Source organism: Canis lupus, chromosome 23 (assembly GCF_003254725.2).
Source record: "Canis lupus dingo isolate Sandy chromosome 23, ASM325472v2, whole genome shotgun sequence".
Classification (NCBI taxonomy): Eukaryota; Metazoa; Chordata; class Mammalia; order Carnivora; family Canidae; genus Canis; species Canis lupus.
Window position 1 is genome coordinate 31,752,773 of NC_064265.1, and position 23,220 is coordinate 31,775,992.

The window sequence follows — 23,220 nt, forward strand, 5'->3', positions numbered from 1 at the left end:
TTTTTGTTTTCAAGTTACAGAAGTAAAGTGTGCCTATTGTAGAAAACAAGGACAATACGGGAAATATAAAGAAAAACTGGAAATCACCCAGAATGCCACTGCCTAGAGATCTTTTCTTGCCAGCCCTTCGGTGTATTTCATTTTAGCATTTGGTGTGTATGGGATCATATTGTAAGCAATTTTATGTCCTTCATCCATTGAGCATTACACTGTGATCATTTTCCCTGTCATTAAATTTATTTGAAAACATCATTTTTAATGGCTGCGTAATATTCAGCCTTGTGGCTGATTCATAATTTATTTAACCATTTCTCCCCTTTTGGGCACTGATGTTCATTCTAATTTGTAGATATTATAAATATCCACAAATAATGGTGCTGTGAACACCCTCATACATAAATCCTTGGGCGCTTTGTGCTTATTTCTTGAGGACAGATTCCTAGATGTGGAAGAGAGGGGATATGTATTTGGTAGTAGATCCGGGTAGTAGATCCCAAGTTGCTTTCCAGCAGAGTCTCCCGGTGAAGGCTTTGCCCCACTAGAAGAGAATGTTCTCGTTCTGGCACTTTCTTCTGCATTGAGCATTACTTTTTCGTAAATCACTGCTAATGTGATAGAATACACACTGCTCCTGAGCTGCTTTGTCATTTGTTCATTGATTTTGCCCAATTTTCCAATAGGGTGTCATCATTTTCCTTGCTATTCCTAAAAGTTCCTTCTACATGAAGATTCTTCATATTTTCACAAATACAATACAAATATTTCTCCCAGTTGGTTATTTGCCATTACATTTTTTATAACAGCTTTATCGAGATATAATTCATATACCATACAATTCACCCCATTAAAGTGTACAATTCAGTGGTTTTTAGAATATTCATAGAGTTGTACAGCCATCGCCACTATCAATTTTAGAACCTTTTCATCATCCTAAAAAGAAACCTCATACCCATCAGCAGTCACTCCCCATTTCACCTCAACGCCCCTCCCCCAGCACCTGGCAACCACTAATGTACTTTCTATCTCTATGGATTTACTCGTATTCTGGACATTTCATATAAATGGAATCCTACAATATGTGATCTTTTGTAACTGGCTTCTTTCACTTAGCAGAATGTTTTCAAGGTTGTAGCAGGTCTTAGCGCCTCAATTCACCATTCAATTTTGCTTATGATTTTTAATAGTAGAAGTTTAAAATTTTTATGTACTAAATGTTTTGAGCTTGCCTTTCGTGATGTACCCCCTTCTCTCCTCAGGGCTTTTATGCTTACAATGTCCTTCAGTTAAATTTACAACTATATTTTCTGCGAGTTTTTTTTTTTTAATGCTTCATTAAAACATTAGAATAATTAAATCTCAAAGTAATATATGGATATGGTCCTGTTTTAAATGGCTTTCATTTTTATACCAACTCTTCAATCCACCTGGCATGTATTTTAGTAAATAGTAATAGGGTGAGAGTCTAATTTAATTTTTTTTCCAATAGCCAATTGTCCCGGTGCATTTCTACCCCATTTACTTGTACTGCTTCCTTTGTAATTTATTAAGTTCTTAAATGTAGTTGGGTCTATTTCAAGACTCTTCTGTTGCAGTGCTCTGTTTATCGATGATTGCACCAGTGCTGTGCATTTTAATTCTAACAGTTGTAAAACGGCAGACAGGCTGGTTATTAGACGAGTTACCTCTCTTTATTCTTCTTTCTACAGACTTGAATTCCTTGCCCTACTCCTTCCACCGGGAGATCTTAGAAGTTTTTTCTTCGAAATTCCTTCTGTTCTTTTTAGCAGTGCCTCCCCTCTCCCCAGACCAAACAGCCACTAGTAATTTCATTGCTTATATTTTCAAGTTAATATTATTTTAGGAATTAATTACATTCAGTCTTCTGTCCAGGGGCACATCTTCCCATTTTGTCAAATCTTATGTTATATATTTTAGTAATGTTTTTAATTTTCTTCATTTTGGTGCCACAGTTTAGGGTTATTCTTATGTCTTTGATTGCTTTTGCTATTTTTTATTGCTGTTGTGAGCAGATTTTTAAAAGTGGCTATTTCTAATATTAAAGAAGGTTCTTTTTTCCCCTTTGTAATGGTCTACATTCCTGAACCCTCTTTCTAATTATAAGATATTTTCCAGTTGTTTGCTTTGCAATCTCTGTGTCTGATCATACTATCTGAAACCATGATTATTTCTTCCTTTCTAATAGTTAACATCTCTAATTTCTGTTTCATTTCTTATTGCCTTAGTCTGATCTTCCAGAAAAGTGTAAAACATTAGTGAAAGGGAACAAGCTCATTTTCTTTCTAATTTTAATGGAACTGACTTTAGTTGTTTCATTATTAAGGATAGCGTAAGTTTAAAATAGAAAACTAGGACGAAAAATAATGTATATTTACTTGAAAGAATAGTAAAGAAGAATATATTCAGTATGTTTTAAGAAGAGCATATTGTTTTCCTTGTTGCTCAATTGACATGCGGTTTTGATTAATGTTAATAAAAATAATAAAATTGTACTTTAAATTTCAAGAATAAATCTTAGTTGGCCCTGGTGCATGATGTATTTGGTACATGGTGCTTTTATTGAGATGTTCACATCTGTATTTTCGTGCACATTTTTATTTTAGTTTTTTTAGTTATATCGGTACATTTTGGTATAAGGTTTTACTGACTTCATAAAACAGGTGAGTATTTTTTTAAGGTTTTATTTATTTATTTGAGAGAGAGAGTAAGTGAGAGAGAGAGAGAGCATGAGCCGAGTGGAGGGGCAGAGGGAGAGAGAGAAAAGCAGACTCCGCACCGAGCAGGGAGCCTAACATCTGGCTGGGTCCCAGGACCCTGGGATCGTGACCTGAGCCAAAGGCAGACACTTAACTGAGCCCCCCAGGTGCCTCCAGACTGGAGTTTGAGATATATTTTAATATCTAATATTAGATAACATATAATATTAACTATAATATATAACAATATATAGTGTCAACAAATCATGGAGCTACCTATTTTTTTAAAAATTTAAAAGACTCCCCCTGTAAAAGTATTTAGTCTTGGAATATTTTTCAGATATCAACTTCAGTAGTTTTTATTTTATTCTGTCCTCAGATTTCTTGTTTTATCCTCTGTCACACTCTGATAATTTACACTTTCCAGAAAAACTATCCAATTTGTTGAGATTTTTCAATTCATTAGCAAGTCTGGTATAGAGGGATTTTTTTAGACAAGAAGAAAACACCGTCTGTGGTTGTGTCCCCTTTTTTATTACTTATGTTATTTGTTTTCTCTCATTCTCATTATTTACAATAATACTACAGAGAACTTTACATGTAAATGGGTTTTATCGCTCACCTCCAGCTTCCTATTCTGGAATGCTTCATTTTGATTCATCACTCAGGCAGTGGAGTATGTTTTCAAGTAATCTTTTTCTCTTCTAAAAGATACATGTCATAATGGTAGAGTTCATGCGTATTTTGAAATGGCTTTGTGGCTCCACTTTTTTTTTTTTTTGAAATTATTTATTTATTTATTCATGAGAGACACAGAAAGAGAGAGAGGCAGAGACACAGGCAGAGGGGGAAGCAGGCTCCATGCAGGGAACCTGACACGGGACTCGATCCCGGGACTCCTGGATCATACCCTGGGCCAAAGGCAGACGCTTAACTGCTGAGCCCCCCCGGCGTCCCATGGCTCCACATTTAGACCATGTACTCATGTACTGGATTGGTTGAGTATAACATTTCAAGTCACAACCACTTTCTGCAAAACTCAGCGGGTGTTGTTGTCTGATGTTTTCTGTTCTTGCTTTTGTGTTGTTGCAGAGGTGATCTGAGGCTAGTTCTCCAGTGGTTAGCTCACTTTTGGTTTTGCTTTGCTTTTGCTTCTTTTCCTGCCTGAATGCTTGTAGATTTTTAAAACTTCTTTCAGGTAACATTATTAGGGCCTTTGCACCTAATGTAGTAAGGAGTATGAAGCATGCGTGTGTGTGTGTGTGTGTGTGTGTGTGTGTGTGTGTGTATTTCTGTGAGACAGAGGGAGGGAGAGAGAGAGAGACGCAGTATGATGGGGGAACAGGCATTCTCGTTGCCTTCAAATACATCTCCCAGGCAGTGCAGCAGTTTTCCTCATCCTTGGCATCGTTGATGTCCTGGTCTAGACACTTCTCTGGAGAGCCATCCTGTGCATCTGAGGATGGTTAGCAGCATCTGTGGTTCTCTACCCGCTACATGCCAGGAGCTTCCTTTCCCTTGAAGTTGTGATAGCTCCAGATGTCCCCAGACATTATGTCCTAGGGGGCAAAATGGACCCCCGTGGAGAATCTCCACAACAGAGAGTGGCATGAACGTGTGCTCTGACCTCAGATGCGGGAACCCAACAACCTCCCTTATTTCAGCTGGGCTCCAGCTCAAGCAAAAATATATATGTGGGCCTTGGTTTGTGTTTTTCACTTCCACTCCCACGCTTTATAATTGGTGGAAATCCCTCAAGGTGTAGTACTGTATCAAATTGTAGTTTATGTAGTAGCATTTGAGTTTTTACTGGCCTGGTTTTCCCTGGTCTTTAGTGGGAACCTGGGAGAACCTGGGACAGGCAGAGCTGGCCAGCCACTGTTTTTCACAGTTCTCCTTTGCGTTGGATTTTCTCACTCTGTGCATTTTTATACTCAAACGCTTTAAAAACATTTTTTTTTCCTTAGGGGAATTGTTTTTTAATATAAATGCTAGTGTTTTTGGGTGACTATATATATATATCACTGGTTCAGACAGTGATTTGGGATGCCCAGTGAAGTAGTTTATTCTGGGCCACACGGAGAAATGGCCCTCTGCGACCTTAAATCCGTGGGCAGCCCCTCCAGACCCGATGACACTTTTCTCAGGCCACATGCGCTAATGACGACTGAGCTGAGCTCTCAGCTTGCAGGCTACACCTAGTCAATTCTGAAACCAGGCAGTGATGAAAATCCCCTCTAAATGCAAAGAAGTGTGAGACTCAGTCGAGGCATGGTGTGAAAAACAGTTTGGCTGCATACCCTTTGCCCAACTTCATCTCAAGAGACTCGGGAAAAACACAGAAACACCTCCTTTCCAGTATTGTTTATTTTCATGTCACAAACTGTGCACTAGAATGAAAACAGGGCCCTAGTGCAGCTCTGGTTGTGTGAAATGTGATTTTACTTCGTCTATTTTAATCCCGGAGAGGGAAAGTTCCAAATTATCTGCTAAAGCCACCTTCTTTGAAACCTTTCAGCGGCATGGTTTAGAAACAAGGATGGGTGTCGCCAGAATTTAGGACGTATGTCTGTCCCTCGCCAGAGCAGAACATGTGTTTGGGGGCTCCTTTTGTGTTTGGCCTCCCTCTCTCCCTCCCTGGAGGGGGGTGATGCGGATTAGCATCTTCCTCTTCCATGGTGTGGCGGGCCTGCTTGGGGGAATGGCAGCTTTGCATTTTTGAATTAATTTTGTTTTTACCAAAGTGATGGATTTAAAAATTCAGTTTGTACCAAAATGAAAGAACACCAATCTCCTGCCCACCTCCGCCACCCCATCCTGCTTCCTGACACTTTGCTCTACTTCGTATATTTACTTCCATTTTTAAAAATCATACTCTTATAATGCTACTTATTGATGCCAGTTTAGACCTTCTCTTTTGGTTGCCAAGGATATGGCTCTCTCTTGTGCTGTTCTCCACATTTTTCCTCTTCTTTTATTTTCCTAACATCTTTCTATTGCTCTATCTGTTACTTGTCTGTAATGTTTTGGGTCTATGTATGTGACGTTGGGATGTAATACGTGTGCAGTAGAGAATTGATGCTTATTTATTGTGTCGATCTCTATAACTTTTTTGGTAAAAGTTATATCCTGCTCCCATCATTATATGGATGCAGCTATTTTTCAGTGCCAAGCTGAGTAGAGTAGTGTATGGAGCATATGGTGACTTTCTTTTTCGTACACTTTTTAATAAAATCTGGGATTAATGGTTTCCTCATTTTTTTTCATTTATCTGATTTTCTGCGTACTACCTATGTTCTTTCCATGGAGTCAACCAAATCTGTCCAATTATAACCAAGATCATTTCCCAAATGCTCAGAAGGTGCTTAGTGTCTCCCACCTCCATCCTGAAAGCATGTTGTGTCCATCCTGCTCGTTCTTGGGTCCCGCTGCACAGTTAGTGCTAGGACTTGTCTGCGCTACTTTCGTGCATTGCTGGTGTGATATATGTACACTTTGTGCTTTATTTATCTGCTTCTTTGTTGGAGCAGGGGCGTCTGTGCCTGTACGCCTCACCTCCACTCTCTGAGAACCATGCCCCTGGGGGACCCAGTGACCGAGCCACTCACATGACCCCTTTAGAGGTGTGGACATCGTGGCCCTTATCTCAAATTCAGTGTTCACTCCTCCCACCAAAAATGTATGCAGACCTTTGTAGGCTGAGTCCCCTTCCTGGTGCTCCTTATCCATGAGGACTCACACCTTTTCTACTGCTTTTTGTCATTTACTGAGATTCCAGGAGGTGGCCAAGAGAAACCTGTGTGTGAGTCAGAGATTTGAACATAGATGGTTTTGGTGGCAAAAATCCATACGTCTGAAGACCATGACTAACACAGTGGGGCGGGGAAGAGGAATCTGAGGCTGTCACCAAAGAAGGAATAAGAGCCTCCGGGCTTTGAACTTCGAGAAGGATTCCTTTTGTGTTGAGATAGGGTATTGCAGGAGATTCCTTTCCTGCAAGGTGACAATCAGGGTAGAATCTGGAATGGTTTACTGCGGGTTTGGCTGAAAGGCAGAAGGAAATACTCGGAGAACTCAAGCCCAGAGCTCACCTTGAAGACAGGGCAGCAGTAACTTCTGGGAAAGGTCAGCTCCATCTGGGAGCTTCCATCATTATAGCTGCTGGAGTTCCCAGAGTTGACCATCAGCCCCAACCCTGCAGGACATGTGCAAGACAGCTGCTTGAGTCCTTAGGCCTCAGCCCTTCTGGCTATAAAGTGGGCAGATTGTTTTCAGCCTTCTGGGGAATGTGCCTGTGAAAAACACAAGGTACACCAGGGGTTGGAGGTTCCACAAGCACCTTTGACCATTGACTTAGAGCCAGGCCTGGCACTGAGGATTCATACACGTAAATCCTTATTCACAATGTATCTTAATATCTTCCTAGGAAGTGGGAAATAGCTCAAACCAGAGTAATATCCTTTAAAAAGGAGGAACTGCTGTTTCTGAATAAATTGTTTGCAAATAGGTTGAGAGAGAGAGAGAGAGAGAATCCGGAAATGAAGACTAATAAATCACTAGACCTTTCCTGTTGCATCAAGAAGGTTCCATCTAATTCCTGTGTGCTCCAGCCCTGGCCCAGGAGCACTCAATAACGTGTCACAGATTCAGAGAATTTAGTTGCTGGAAGGGGCCTGAAAGGTTCTAGCAAACTGCCTCCCTTTGTAGATCCTGCCGCAGAGGAGCCATTGTGCAGCGCGCTCTCCCTCACACCATTAGTGTCAAACCTTCGTCAATATTTAAACATTCATTATTCAGAATTTCATTTCTCCGCTCCTCTTCTTCTATTTTTTTTTCCTTACTCGGAGAAGGAAAGAAAAACAAGGTTAGCAACTATATCCTGTATTTCTGCAGGAAAGAAATGAGCCGCTTCAAAGCTGAGCTGATTTACTGGATAAATATCTACTTAAGCATTTGGGGGACTTTAAATGTATATGATTTACCAGAGAAATAGGGGGCATCCTTCAGAATCCACTATGCAAAGATATATTGACACAATTTCAACTGTGTGGTTATGTCTCTGATAAATCATCCTGCTTCCTTCAGACCTTCATGGTCCACTGGAGATAAAATATGCAGTGGCCTTTGGGGGAGGGCAAGGGGCAGGCGGGCAGGGGTGTACAGCTAGGTCTGCTGGGAAGGATCTCATGGGGAGGCTCCTGAGTTGGGGAGACTGGGAATCTAGTGAGAGGGCACGGGCTCCTGGCTGTGCATTTGTAGCCAGGTTCCGAAGGCTGTGGGAGGCAACTGCTGTCTGCCTGGGGAAGGACTGGAGACCAGAACCCTGAGCAGGAAATGGGCAGGTGGATTGTGGTGAATTGGTAGCTTTAGGGCCTAGACAAGGCTCAGCTCTGAGTCACAGCCACAGGGACCCTGACCAGGTCTTGCCAGGTGGCTTTGCCCAGGGAGGCCCTTCATAGGAGATCAGGTGACCCTATCAAGGCAGCTGTTGTGTCTTTGGGCAACAGTGCTTTCTAAGGTTGCTAGAGTGGGGCTTGTGGATATATAAGCATATGGGGGGCCTCAGCCCTATAGCTGGTTTGTAAGTGCAATGTTTTTTCACTGGGTGCCTTTTGAAACCGCTCATGGAGGAGATCCTATGGATGGACCCTGCTCGTGGGACCTGAGTAGGACTTACGGCCAGAAAGAAGCAGGATGACTGACAGAGAGGCTACCAGTGCAGCTGAAGGAGAACAGAATCTGTGTATCGGAGGCCAAGATGGTGGCCCAGGCTTCACATACTATCCAGGCTGGCAGGATCTTCCCATGGGCACTTCCGCTTCCTGCTGAGTGCTCCCAGGTATTTCTAGGCCAGCTCTGGACTTGTTTCCTCTATGCCCATATTCTGAGCTCATTCTTTTAACTCCACTGGGGTTTGGAAGCACATGGCCTGAGCCCTAGAGTTTGCTGCTCACAGAATGGGCCTGAGTTATGCCAAACAACCCTCTTCCCTCTCTTTCCCTCTCACATCTATCTCTCTTTGGGGAAGCTGCAGAAAAGTCTATGTCACCCTTGTTAAGGGTCTCAGGTGTCTTTTTATGCTTAAAGCTGTGTCTACGACCCCTTTCTACTGAGAAGGACTGGCTTATTACCTACCCATGGAGCTGGGATTTTACTGCCTAGTTCCACAGAAGGGAATGCTAGAACTGCATGGGAATAAAAGAAAAGTCTCTTATTCCAAGCCAGTATTTACAATAATTACATGAATGGTAAATGGAACTGGGAAAGCAAATTACCTTCAATTAGGGAATCTTTTATTCTTAAAGTAGATTCTAGTGTGCACGTCTTTGAGTAATTCAAGAAAGTGGTTAAAATCCAGCAGGTTCTGTGTTTGGGCATGGTCTCCCACTCAGGACTGTCCTGCTGACCCCACAACGGCTTTCATATGCATCACATGGGCCTGGCTCTTGTTTCTGGGAAAAGCTGGATCAGCTGGAAGCCTGGTGTCCATCAGCTCTGAAGTACTGTCTCAGCATCTCCTGCATCTTGAGACATCTTTGCATGATGCATGAGTCATAGGCCATTCTAAAACATATTTGCTTATGGCAAGGGTCAGATGACTGGCCCATGTGGAGGCCTATTGGTAACATGCCAGGGCTCTGCTATAATACAAAGAAGAGAAAATTGGTCCCTAAGGAGGTTGGTGCCTGATATTTGTCAAAGTATCTGGTATAGCCAGGTCTACAGGTTTGAAGAAAGGAGGGACATGGGTCATGGAAATCCCACTGGGAACTAGCATTCATTTATCTCTCCAGCCACCCATCTCCATCCTTTCCCTGATTCCATGTACATCCACTGAGTATCCTCCAGTGGCTACTGGGCTCTAGGCTAAGTGGTGAGGCCACAGGCAAGAAGCTCCTCCTGACCCCAAGGAGCCCACTGTTGGATGGGGAAGATAGACTATTCATTGGCATGAATATTCATGAATATTCATGCCAATGAATAGTATAATGAGGCTGATGGAGCCCTGTCTCTGAAGAATCAGAGCCTTAGGCCCATATTATACTTAAAAAGGGTATAGGTATAGGGGGATAGTGCCAAGGAAGTCCGGGACCTGTCCAACCAAGTGGCTAGGGCTTGCTTGAATTGGATAGGGAGAAAATTAATCGAGGAAGTGTTGAAATTGGCACACACACCTGTCCAAACTGCCTAGGATGGAATGGGGTGGCAAGCTCAATGGCCTATGAGGTCAGGAGCTCCTGGCCACTTTACTACTCTGTGCCATGTCTACCATGTGAGTATCCTGCAGTGTACAGATTATTGTGCCCTGAGATTGGGAGAGATGTGTCCCCTGTAGGCTTGAACATCTTAGGTTTAGCTATATTTACCTCATATTAACTAATATTAACCTCCGCCCTTAGACCTGTGGAGGGTCCTCCTAACTCAGCCACCATGACAGTGTAACTGGTAGGTGTCCTGCCCTTGCCTTCCTGTGAAACTATGTCTGAACTAAGGATAAGTTCCTTAACCTCTCTGGTTAGTGAGGACCTTGTGCCTATTTAAGAAACTTCTAGAATGACACGTCTTACTAATGACACACAGCCAGTTCAGAAACCCAAAAGTGGATTCCACAGTTGAGATCTGGAGGAGGGTATAGCAATGGATTGAAGTGGCTGGGATCCAGAGCTGCAGAGGTTCACAAAAGTGTGCACTAGGCTTGATGAGCAGTCATGATGTAGCCATAAACATAGCCTTCTGTTCCCTTGATTGGTTCAGGCAATGGAATGTCATACCAAATGGGCAGGACAGGGGCTCTAGGATGGTAACTGGACTCCCAGAAGATGGATGGGTGGTTATTCTGTAATCAGACATTCTGGGGCTGCATCCTGACCCGGGACACCTCCAACCTCACACCGGGCCTCTTAATGAGAGAATTAGCACTTTACCACAGAGCCTGAGTAACTTCTCAGGCCTGGAAGGAAGAGAGGATTTTCAGTGCAGCAAATCATTCTGAAACTCAATCTCCTTACCCCAGATGCACACTGAAGATGAAAAGTTCGCTCTTTGTTTCAAATCTCCATGAGATGGGATGAATAGTAAGATGAGACACTCTGGCCTCCGGGAGGATTTGCTAGAATTCTTCATAGTTGTGGCCTTGAAAACTGGAGAGGGTTCAGCCCCTCGAGGGGATGTCCTTTGAGGATGAATATGCATAGAAGCACTTGTTAGTATCTAAGGGAGAAAATGACTGGTTTTGCATATATTTGGCTTTTAAAGGTCATTGGCACTGGTTCCCCACGTCAAAATGTTGGAAGGGATTTAGAAATCATGTAGGCCAAGTCCATTTTACAAATGGGAGACTGAGGTTCAGAGCATTCAGTTGCCTCACCTCTGGCCAGGGAGAGCAGCTGCGTCTCATCCCTTACCCAGTCCTCATGGTGCTGACTTGTGTAGACTGGCTATTTTGTACTCATTCATTGAAAAGGAAGGAGCCAACAGATACAAGGTTGAAATGTGGATTTTAATGTCTACATGGAGTGGGTACTCATTAATTCATTGCATGAATGGTGGATTTCATCAGGCCTCATTGGCTCTCTTCCTTAGCCTTTGACTGGTGGATGATTTATGCAGAAGAGTTACAGGAATTCTGTAGTTAGTTTTGGAATACTTTTCTGGTCTGGCCCTTATGAGGCCTACCCCTTTATTGTCATCATCATTGTCTACACTCACCAGATCCCCCAGCCTGAGAGCCTCAGGAACATCTGGTGTTATCATAAGAGCTCTGGGGTGGTGATCCCTTTGTGCAAGCATGCTCCTCCCGTCACCCTTACCAGGAGAGATGTGAGGGGCATGTGGGCCATTTGTAGCTCCGGGGGAGGGGGTAGCCTTGCCAGGCCCTGGCTTATGTAACATCTGTGGGTTTACTAGTCACCTGTGGTGGAATAGAGATGATAGCAAATCCTTAGACATTCATCCCGTGCAAAGATGGTTTCTAATTACCCTCCCCTTGAATCTCGGCTGCCCTGTGGCTGTTTTGACAGACAGAGTGTGGCAAAAACAACAAGTTGCCCCTTCCAAACCTTGCCTTTAAGAACATATACTGCTTCCTTCTTGGCCTCACCATGTAACAGTCTAGCTACCATGCTAGAGAGAGTACATGGAGAAGCCCCAACACTGCAGACCAAGGGAGATGGGCCCAGCTGAGAGCAGCCTACCAGCCAGTCCTAGCAAGCTGCCAGCAGGTGAGTGAAGCCATCCTTGGAGCCTCCAGCTCCCTCAGTCCAGCCACCAACTGAATACCACTGAGGGACACTGCTCAGTGCCATATGGAGCTCAAGGATCATCCCACCAATCTCTGTCTTAATTCCTGACTCATGAAAACTTTAAACATAATAAAAATATGAGCTTGGAGTCTGACTTCATGGGTTCAAGTCCCAGCATAGCCACTTTCTGGCTGTGTGACCTTAGGCAAATGCTGATCCTCTCTGAATCTTAGTTCTAACACCTATAAAACTGGGCAACACTCCCCTCCTTTCAGAACTGTGAAGCATTCACCATGGTAAGGTATAAGGAGCCTGGCATGTAATAGGTATGCAGTAAATCTAAGCTATCCTTTCAACTTTTTTCAGTAAGCCAGAATTCTCTCAGGCAAAGATGCCTTAGGAATGGCTCCCCCCACATGCACTATGATGTCCTGAGAGCTGCCTGGCTTGCCCTTTTGGGGACCTGTGGTGAAAGGAGGGAAGGATGACCCAAAGACACTGAGTCCTGGGTCTGGGGATATTTGTGAACTAGAGGCCCATGTGCCAACCTCCAAGGAACAAGGAACCACACAGAGTTTATGGATGAGACACATCTGCATCTACGGGCATGCCCATGTGCTCATGCACGGGCACATGTACATGCGTGTGTGTGTGTGTGTGTGTGTGTGTGTGAAAGGGGAGCAGTGGAGGATGAAGGGTTCAGGCCAGTGGATGTGGCTGTAAGGAGCACTGGAGCACTAGCTGTGAAGGCTCAGGGAACCATGTCAGGGTCCAAGCAGGTCACTGCTGTCCAGCCTCAAAGGTAATGCCCAGAAAGCTCTTTCTAGACTGTAAAGCACTCTATGTATGCAAGGCATTATTTTTAATAGCTTGACAAGGAGGAGGAGGAGATAGAGGAAGTGGACGAGGAGAAATCCGCCTGAATCCTCCTGATAACAATTTTACATCTATAATTCCTTCCCCTTCTTACTGCATTGGAATTTTATGGGGATTAGTGAGCATCCAGCTGCAGAAGGCCCCGGAGCCCCTTAGGAAAGGCTCAGCCTGGACTTTATTTAATGAATCCCCTCAGAGGGGATTTTCCTTTGTGGCAAAATGTTCCCTGCTGGTAGGGGATGCATTCCACTGCCTAGGGCCCCTTCCCTGGGTTTCTGTAAACCAGGAGGGAAAGGCTGCATCCATCTTCAATACCTCATGGAGGGCATGTGTTGGTTGAATTACTTAAAACTCTGGAGCCACAATTATAATTTCCTTCCTCCTTGTCTCTTCCCTAGAAAGAATATCGCCTTGCCTCTCATTCTCCATCCTTCCCCTGGGAATCCTTGGAATTTATTTGTATGGCCCAGGAGTACTGGGTGTTGAGAAGTGTGAAGTGCCTGGGGAGCCTTCTGGGGCCCATGTGCTGGTCTTTGCCTTTGGGTAGAGCCACTTCCTCAAATAGAATTTTTCAAATGCAAGTCTTCCAACCAGTCTTGGATGAAGAACCCCATGATCTTAGCCTCCTTCATAGCCTTGAACAAGGCCACTCCTCTGAAAATGGAAAGGAAGCTCCGGACTACAAGATATCATGATCCAGAATGTGAAAATTTGAAGCCTAACATTTGAGATCATGATGATAGGGTGGCCAGACAAAATACAGAACCCTCAGTTAAATTCAAATTTCAGATAAGCGACTGATAGCTTTTTAGTAGAAGTGTGTCCCAAACGGACCTCTCACAAAGAATGATTTTTCAGTGCATGTCCTATGCAATATTTGGGATGTACTTAGACTAAAAATAAAAATTACTGAAACACAAATTAAACTGGGTAGGCAGCCTGTATTCTGTTGGCAAATCCAGGACCCTTCCTAAGGACTGCCCCTCCTCCTGCAGTGCTGGTAGGGTCTTGCACACTGACCTGAGGTTTGCTGAGTCTGCAAGACAGTCTTCACTGGGCTGATTGTTTCCTCTCAAGAAATTCACTTGAATCAAGGTCAGTGGCCCCAGGTAGGCAAGGTGCGCCTTATTATCTGGTCTGTCCAAAGAGCAAGTGCATTCTTCAGCTGATCTGGAGAAGCCTCATGACTCCTCCCCTAATGCCCTGTCTTTAAGCATATTAATAGCTCTCCATGCCAAATAGCAAATGCTAGATTACTGAATCAGAGATAAAGAAGTTGACTTCTGAGATTTTATTTTCTTATTTATATCCTACTCTCAATTCAAAAGGAATATGGAATATCTGAGTCCCTAAATACAGTTGGGTACTTTTTTCTCTAATGTTTTAACTGTTAGTAAACCAGGCTCAAGCTTAATCAAGGCTAGACTCAGAAGGCAAAACCCTCCATGAGACATACTTATGCACCTGGGTTGCCCTGGGGCCAAGGCCTGGGATGGAAACTCTCCTGGCATCAGGTCTTCTCATTTCCTCCCTGTGCCCCTCCATACCTTCTCCCTTGACTTCCCTGTCTGGGGAGGCATCTGTCTCTGTCTGATTTGGGATGCCTTGAGGACTCCCTGCCCTCTACCATGCTCCATTCATTTCTGCTCCATCTCCACAGCAGAAATTCTCAAGCCTTGTGCATCCATGGAAATGCTGCCTCCAACATGCTTGATGCCTTGAGGCTGGTTGGTGCCTGTACTCAGACCCTGCTCCACAGGTCCTCTCCTGAGTCTGTGCCTTTTGGAGGAAGAAGTAGGATAGGGGCTGACCTGTACGTTGCCCAAAGCCCAGGGCAGGAGGAGGATGGTGAAGTGGGGAGCACTGAGAATGGGGCATGTCGGCTTCCCCGTGAGCCCAAGCCAGTCCTGCCTAGGGGGTCTCCCCGAGACTCCACTCTTCCAGGCAGCCTTTGGCTGAGGGTGGAGGACAAAGACTCACTCGAGAGTGAGTAGGACAGTCACAGATTGGCAAGGCAGATTTTGTGCAATCTATGTCCTGAGTAGTGAATTTATCAGGAAATTAAAACTGAATTCGTCTCACTTTCCAACCACTAATTAACAAAAAGAGGTCTGCTTATATTTGTTGCCTGTATTTGCCGCGGTCCCCCAGGAGATCAAGGGGCAGACGTTTCTGTGTGTGTGTGTGTACATCGTGTACAAGTACAATGCAGGGCCCTGTGGTCGGTGGCAGCTTGCTGCTGCTGGGCCAAAGAAAAGGGAGCGGGAGTCCTCTCGTGGCAGAGTCGGGCTGTCCTGGAGGAGGGCAGCTGTGCCCGCATCTGCCCTGAGGGGCAGTCCCAGAGGATGCAGGCCAGCATCTCACCCCTGGCAAGCAGCAGAGTAACTTCAGCTCCGCCGTGTGGTCAGCCGTGCCCAAGGGACTGCAGAGCCGAAGAGCTAAGAACGCTGGCTTCCTGGTCGACAGAACCAAGATCATAATCGCAGTTCTGCTTCCTTATTTGCTGCTGTGCTGTTCCATACGGGGCGCATCACTTCACCTCCCCAAGCCTCAGCTTCCTGGCCTGTAAATGCAAGTAATTATATTTGTTTCATAGGCTAGTTGGAAAGATCAGACAGGATAACATAGGCAAAGGTCTCAACGCAGTGTCTTCTTCCCTTAGTAAATGTTTAACAAATGGTACTGATTATTATTAGAAAACATATTAATTGGGTCTGTAATGTCTTAACACATTTGGTTGTTTTTAAAGTGATGCCTTTTAAGCTAAATTAAGCTGCCTGCTTAATTCAACTATATGCTTACTGCCTGCATTGCAGTATAGACTGTATCTTTCCTGAAATGTTTTTCCCCTATATTTTTACCTTCGTGCTTTCTTTCCTTGATGTGCTTAATCTCTTGAGACATCTCAGAGGCAAGGCTGAGTATGAACAAGATAGGTAGGTGTTTAGGAGATGTTTGAGAAATGCTGAGGAATTTAAGCTGCTGTGGTACAGAGGTTCTCAAAGCGTGCTCCACGAACCTCCATTCCCACACAGGGTTCTTTTAGGAGGAATTCAAGGCCAGAGCTATCTTCATAATAAAATTTGATGCCACTTACCTGTTTCACTGTGTTGATATTTGCATGGCTGGTGGATGAATATTGGATCTGCCTGCCTGAAGCTGGTATTTTTAATTTTTGCCCAAGCAGACTATACTGGTAGTCATCCTGTCCTTTACCAACAATCACTCAAAAAACTCCTAGAAAAAACCAATGCCAGTTTCACTTAAGAATGCCTTGATGAAGCACTAAAAGTTAGTAATTTATTTACACCTTGACCCTTGAGTACATGTCATTTTAACCTTCTGTGCAATGAAATGGTAAGTTCAAATAAAATAAAATACTTCTACATCCTGAAGTATTATGGTTGTCTCAAGGACAAGCATTCATGTGGTTATTTGAGTTGCAAGCTGAACTAACCACTTTTCTCCGTTTTTTTTTTTTTTTTTTTTTTTTTTTTTAAGATTTATTTACTCTAGAGAAAGAGAGAGAGAGAACATGCATGCACAAGCAAGTGGGGGAGGAGCAGAGGGAGGGAATCTTTAAACCTACTTCCTGCTGAGTTCAGAGCCTGATGCAGGGCTCAATCCCAGAACCCATGAGACCACCACCTGAGCTGAAACTAAGAGTCAGATGCTTAACCAACTGAGCCACCCAGGTGCCCCCAAACTAGTCACTTTTTTCAAGGAACATAATTTTCAGTTGCAAGAACATCAGACACACAAATTAGGGCTGTTCAGACTTGGATACTGCATTGAAAATTAAGAGGAGTGAGCTTACCATTCCAATGAAAAACACTGAAGGTATTGGTTGCTAATGATAAAACTTGAGCTTTCAAGTAAAATTGGAGTTTTAGGAAAATTGATAGCTTACCATTTTTTAAAAAGAATATTAATGAATATATTTTTTGATACTGTATGATGTGTCAACATTTAGAAGATCTTCATAACTCAATGTACTAATATTTGCCAAAAAGCAATATGGGATGTGACTAAATCAAGCTTAGGTAAAAGTTGCTTTGACAATTCAAAATAGGGGCACCTAGGTAGCTCAGTCTTTAAGTAGCTATCTTCGGCTCAAGTCATGATCCTGGAGTCCTGGGATTGAGCCCCACATTGGGCTCCCTATTCAGCGGGGAGCCTGCTTCTCCCTGTGCCCCTCACCCCACTTATACACACACATTTTCTCTCTCTAATAAAAAAAAAATAAAATCTTTTTAAAAAAGAAAATTCAAAATAGATGAATGTATTTTAATACAACCTGAATGCATAATTTTCATTGATCAGGTTTAAGATTCCACATTACAGCTAAACTTATTGAGTTTTAATGTAGTATCAAAGAAAAATATCCCCAATTATCTGAAAAGGCTACAATAACTTTCTCTCTACATTGTTTCCTTTTTTCTTTTTCTCTTTTATCAATTTTCTATATATCATCAGTCAAAATGACATATTACATCATATTGAATGCAGAAGCATAAGTAAGGATCCAGCTATCTTGAGTCAAATATAAAGAGATTTGCAAGAACCATAAAGCATTGCTAGCCTTTTTTACCTTTTTTGAAAATATAGGTTTTTTTAAATAAAAATTTGTTGTGTGAACATGCAATAAATTTATTATTGGGGTTCTCAATAATTTTTAAGAATTTTAAGGGGCCCTGGAACCAAAAAAAAAAAAAAGAGAGAGAGAGAGAGAGAATGGCTACTCTAACAAATGTTTTGTTCTTTCTGAGCAATATCTCTACCTACACTTTAAGTATGGGTGTATATGCCTCTCTCCCTCTCTGGACATGTAAGCTCACAGAGAACAGCTTCATATTTTTGTGTCATACCCAACAGCTCACACATGGCAGGGCATGTGATAGATGTTTGGTAAATATTTAGTGAATGGGTTAATGAGTTTAGATTGTCTCTCCACCTATAAAAATGGGATCTGTTGGCCCACAGGGTTACCTGAAATAATGCCAGGTTATGACCTCAGGCTCTACCATCCAAGAGACCTGATTCCTGTACATATCTGCTCTTTGGCAAATGTGCGATTTAAGTTAAGTTACTAGATTTCTAGCCTAAGGTATGAATCCTCCAATTGAGAAATAGAAATCCTTAGGCCCTAGTCCAGACCTACTGGATCAGAAACTCTGGAGCCAGGGCCCAGAGATCTGTCTTTTAACAAGCCCTCTAGGTGATTCTGATGCACCCTTAAACTTGAGAATTTTTATATCCCCTTTGTTCTCCTGTAAAATGAAGAATAGAACTCTAACTCCATAAGGTTGCTGACAGATTCCATGACATAATAATCATAGAATGCTTGGCAGTGCCTAAACCCTCACTAAGCAGGACCTATTCTTACCTTAAAGGATGAGAAAGCCTAGACTGTTTTACATCTTCAACAGCTATTTTCTTGTCCATGGCCCTAGCCCTTGCTCACCTTCTGTGGCCCTGAACCTAGGATGAAGAGTGTAGTTGAGCTGGAGAGAGAACAGAGATTCCCAGAAAGCCAAGGAGTGACAGTGTGTGGCCAGGCCCTCATGCCTTCTGTTTCCTTCTCCCTGCCTGATGAAAGTCTGTTGACCCATAGCAGTACAGGTTCCCTGGTCCTACCTCCATAAGGAACAGCACCCAACAGTGTAGTCATCTCCCAAAAAGACCTTGATGGAGGAAGAGAGAGGAAGAGAAGCGGGAGTTTGGAGAGAGGTCAAGGGAGGAGAAATTCTGAGCAAATTAGAGCAAGTAACCTTTGCAAATGGCAGCTGGGGAAGACAGAAGGTGAGAAACTGTCATTCCAAATTGCAAACTTGACAAAGGAAATGAATCCACGCCTTGGCAGACAGGTGCCTGAGCTTCCCTGTGTCACACTCTGCAGCCTGGCTTATCAGAGGCCCCATTCCTGTGACCCTATTGAAGGTCCATTGACATCTGCAAGTCTTCTTGTTAATTGGAAATGCATCAAACTGCACAGTCAGCAAAAGCCCATTGAGGATTCAGGGTCCCAGTAGGACTGGCTGACCTATTAACTGCGTCTCTGCCTGTAGCTCTCAATTTATATACCCGGAGCTCCCCAGGAGCAGGATGCTTCCTCTCTTGTGCATTGATTCACTCATTCATTCATTTATCCATTTCTGTGTTCCTTCCCTTAACAAACATTTATCCACACCCTGCAGCAGCCGCATTTTACTCTAGACTGATGGTTCTCAAACAGGTACAATTTTTTACCCTTTTCCCCCAGGAGGCCACTTGGCTTTTGGTTGTCAAATCTGGAGGGTGTGCAGGCAGATAGTGGTAAGAGATGATGCTCTTGAACATTTTACAATGCAAAGGACAGCCTCTGACAACAAAGAGTTATTTGACCCCAAACATCAGTAGTGCCATAGTCAAGAATGCTGCTCTGGGTGGGAGATGGGTATTCGAGGGTTATGGAAGGAGTTAATACGTGGAGGTGGCAAATACCAGACTGTATCAGCAGAGGGAAGAACTACACAGTGCAGCGATGGCTCTAAGAGGGAGCATGGGGAAACTTAAGATTGTTCTCTCTAAGGGTTGATGGGAGGTGCTAGGGAGGGCAAGTGTGACTGCAGATTGAGGTCTCAGGGGAAGAGAGGAGGGAAGCATTCCCTAGTCTGTCTTTTGTCAAGTCTTAGAAAGTCTCTCCTCTCACGAGGGCAGAGGATCTTAGATTTGAAGTGGTGCCGTGGGGAATAAGGGGGCACGGTAGCCAAGTCTTCACACCCACAGCTCTGCCATGGGCATACTCATGGTGGGATCTAGTCCCATTTTCTGGGGCCTGTGGCCTCCATAGCAGGGCTGAGGAGCCCTTGATTATGGGACTTCTGTGGCTTCTGCTTCTTCCAGCTTCGTGAGGAGGCACAAAGTCGGTTCACTCCTCCTTCCTACCCCTGTGGGCTTGGTCGCTAAGCCCACAACATGTGATCAGAGAGGAGTAAGGACTTGGCTGTTCCTTCCTTCATTCATTCATTGATCAAACAGCCCTAAACACCAACTTTGTGCAAGGTTCTATGTAGGGGCAGAGGTGACTAAGCCATTCCCCCTGCCTGTGAGAAATTCAGGACTCATGGGCTGACTTCTAGACCTTGGAACTCTGTGTTCCATGTTCTTCCTGGTTGGAAACCTGAAATGGGACAAAAGCTGAATGGGCCTGAGTCTAGGTGTTGTTCTGCTGTAAGCTTCTGACGGTACCCCAGGACAAGCGGCCTGAAGGACCTCACCCTGGGAGTGAAGCCTGCTTCCCCCTTCCCTTATAATATTCACAATGTGAGTGTAAGCTCAAGTGTAGTGGGTTTTCTGTTGCGTGTATTCAGACTGACATAAGAACAAATTAGAGGGAATGATGCAGGAATGCAGACAAGCTATCATGTATGCGTGACTGTCATGCGGGCTGCTGGAGGGGGCTTTCTAGGATTAGACTATGGGTTTTGACTTATGTGTTGACTTGATAGCCTAAACTTTGAGTTAGATAGGGACTCTTATGAAGCCACTGAAATATAATGACCGTCCATAGCCCTTGTCAATTCTGTACAAGAGAAGACACCTTCATCCCCACTCCCCAAAGTGGCAAGGACAGAATAATAAAGGACAGCCCTTTAAATGAAAATGAATTTATCTTTGTTAAAACGTCCTGACATTTTCATATTTGTGTCATCGTACCACAGCCTAATTACATTGTGGGCACGCTCTCCTGGGGGTGCATCCTTTCTACATGGGAGGGTAAGTGGCCTTTAATTATCAGGGCATGCTTTTTGTTCCTCGCCGCTATGGGCCTCACCTCAGGCAGGAGTATCTCCTCAGAGCCTCTGATCCATCCTAGCTGCTGCTGAAATAAGTCAAGTGTCTACCACCACACGTGAGAGTCCTTCTATCCCTGATTTTCTGGGCTCTATTATCCTCACTTCAAGAATGGCCAGAAGGAAGGGAAGTAAGAAATGCAACAAGCTAGATGCTAGACTGCAAGGATCATCTCATTCTAGCCTACTCTTGGCCTGGGTCCTCCATCATCTTCACTCTTCCCAGAGTTTATTTTTTTCCTTGCAAACCTAAAGCAGGACCGAGGCACCAAAGTAGTTATTCTCTAATAATAACTCCCCCGACCCAGCCTTCTTCCTATCTCTGCATTAATGACTTAGTCCCTTGGTGGTTCTCTCTTGAAAATTTAGGAATGGCTCAAGCAAGCTGTCATCTTTCTAAATGATGTCTGATCACAGCCTCAAGATTGATTAGCACCTGCTTTCCTGCCCCCCCCCCACCCCTGCAGGCATCTTTGAGAGCAACATTGCTGAAAGATAACAACGGTAGAGGCCTACGTAATTCATAAATGGCTTTGGCTGCGTGGGTTTTGATGAGGCAATATGGAAAATGATTGCATTAAGCATTGCTATTTATTTACTTGACTTTGTACAGGACAATCAATTTGTTCACGTTCTGTGCCTCCTGTCAGGAAGTTAAACAGCAGAGAAGGCAGGCTGGATGCATTACCTCATTGCTCTAAGAGATGCTGTCACTTCTCAGATCACTTTAGATTGTTTTTAATAACAGCATCTTTCATTCCTGTCCACTGAGGGAGCGGAGATTCTCTTTCCACAGAAAACAGGACACTGAGGAAGGTGAGGTCTGACCAGGAAAAAATGAGCTCATTTTTTTTTGAACTATATGAAAATGCTATTTCTGTAGGTCAAATATCAGCAGTTTCATACAGATCAACCTAATAGTTTAGCACAACCCCTTGCCAGAGCAGAGTTAATCTGTCCGAGGCAGGCAGGAATTGGTCCTGTTGGAGCCTTTAGGAAAAAAAATTCTAGATCCTTGCAGAAAGAGCCAGTCAGTATTCAGCCCTGGTCACAGTGAACCTCAGACGGTGGTTATGTAAGAAGACTGTGGGTCAGAGGCTGAACCGAACTCACAGAATGGGGCTGATGAGGGTGCATGCATCTCTGCTGTGTGTTGATTGAATATTTTTGGAGATTCTGGAAAATGTCTCAGAATGATAGATGGTCTCTGAATTTGAATAAACTCTGGAAATCAGACTTCTAGGTTGGAGGGAAAAGCTGTTTAGAGAAAGAAAAAGAGAAAAATAAAAGAGAAAAATTGCTTTTATTTAAGAAGAGTGGAAGAGAGAAATTGCTTAGACATACGGTTGAATTTGAGTTTAGGCTCTCTCAGCTCTGTGAGCAAGTCTTGTTGTCTCCAAGGACGTGTTTTTTTTTTTTTCTTCTTTTTTTTTCTCATCTGTGAAAGAATCAGGTTGGTGTGATGGTTAATTTATTACATCAACTTGGTTAGGCCACGGTATTGTTTGGTCAAACATTATTCTAAATGTTTCTGTGAAAGTATTTTTTTTTTAGATGAAATTATCATTTAAATCAGTAGACTTTGCGTAAAACAGATTACACTCCATAGTGTGGGTGGACCTCATCCAATCAGTTGAAGAGCTTAATTTAAAAAAAAAAAAAGAAAAAAAGACTGACATCCCACAAAGAAGAGGGAATTATGCCAGCAGACTATTTCTGTACTCAGGCTGCAACTCTTTCCGGGGTCGTCAGGCTGTTGACCTATCTTCCAGATTTTGAACTTGCCAGACTTCATAATGCATGAGCCAATTCCCTTAAAATCTCTCTTTCTTTCTCTCTCTCTCTCTCTCTCTTTCTCTTTCTCCACATACATACACACACACTCTGTTGCTTATGTTTCTCTGGAGCATCCTGACTCACACAGTGGAGAAAATAATTTTTAAGTTATCTCACTCATTCATTCAAGGCATGAGGAACCTGCTTGGGATCTGACATGGCACAAGGTACCTTGGCATTCACTTAACCTCAAGGAGACCACACCTGTTTCATTCCCTGCCGGGTCTCCAGTTCTCTGCAAGCACTGAGCACAAAATTTGTTTCTAGTAAAGATCATTTCTTTTCCATTTTCAGCTTTTAAATCCTGGGTCTGTTCCGGGCATGGGGAGTTGACTTGGAATTGGAGCAGGATGGTGTTTCTGGAAGACCTGGAAGGCCAGGGGTGAAGAGGAAAATTCAGAGAGCTCTGGAAAGATACTAGGAAGACTCAGGATGAGAGTGCTATGAGCTGAGCATCTACTTCCCTCTGTCCTGGAGGGCAGTATGGTGTCCCACACAGGTGAAGGAGGGCAAGCACTTCAGAGCATGGCCAGCTGAACTTGCCATTGCTGCAGCAAACACCCTGATCATCTGCAGGGAATCTAGGACTTTGCACAGCACCAGCTAGCATGGATGTGAGCTCACTGGGTCTTCACAGATTTATCATAAAAGATTTACATCATATACATATTTATCGTTCTTTTTTTTCCAGATGCAACACAATTTCCACAAACACTG

At 43.6% G+C, this 23,220-nt stretch overlaps 1 protein-coding gene and 2 long non-coding RNA genes across 5 annotated transcripts in view; 2 read left to right on the forward strand and 1 right to left on the reverse strand.

The window, feature by feature from the left end:
- The window catches only part of EPHB1 (EPH receptor B1), a 474,027-nt gene that overhangs the window by 270,760 nt on the left and 180,047 nt on the right, over positions 1-23,220 (forward strand). The window lies entirely within an intron of this gene.
- Positions 14,926-18,091, reverse strand: LOC112660980 (uncharacterized). Its single transcript, XR_003137354.3, has 3 exons — positions 17,822-18,091; positions 15,930-16,069; positions 14,926-15,395 (listed from the first exon to the last, which is right to left on the reverse strand). It is a non-coding gene; the product is annotated as an uncharacterized LOC112660980 (long non-coding RNA).
- Positions 18,065-23,166, forward strand: LOC125753427 (uncharacterized). Its single transcript, XR_007405264.1, has 2 exons — positions 18,065-18,634; positions 22,798-23,166. It is a non-coding gene; the product is annotated as an uncharacterized LOC125753427 (long non-coding RNA).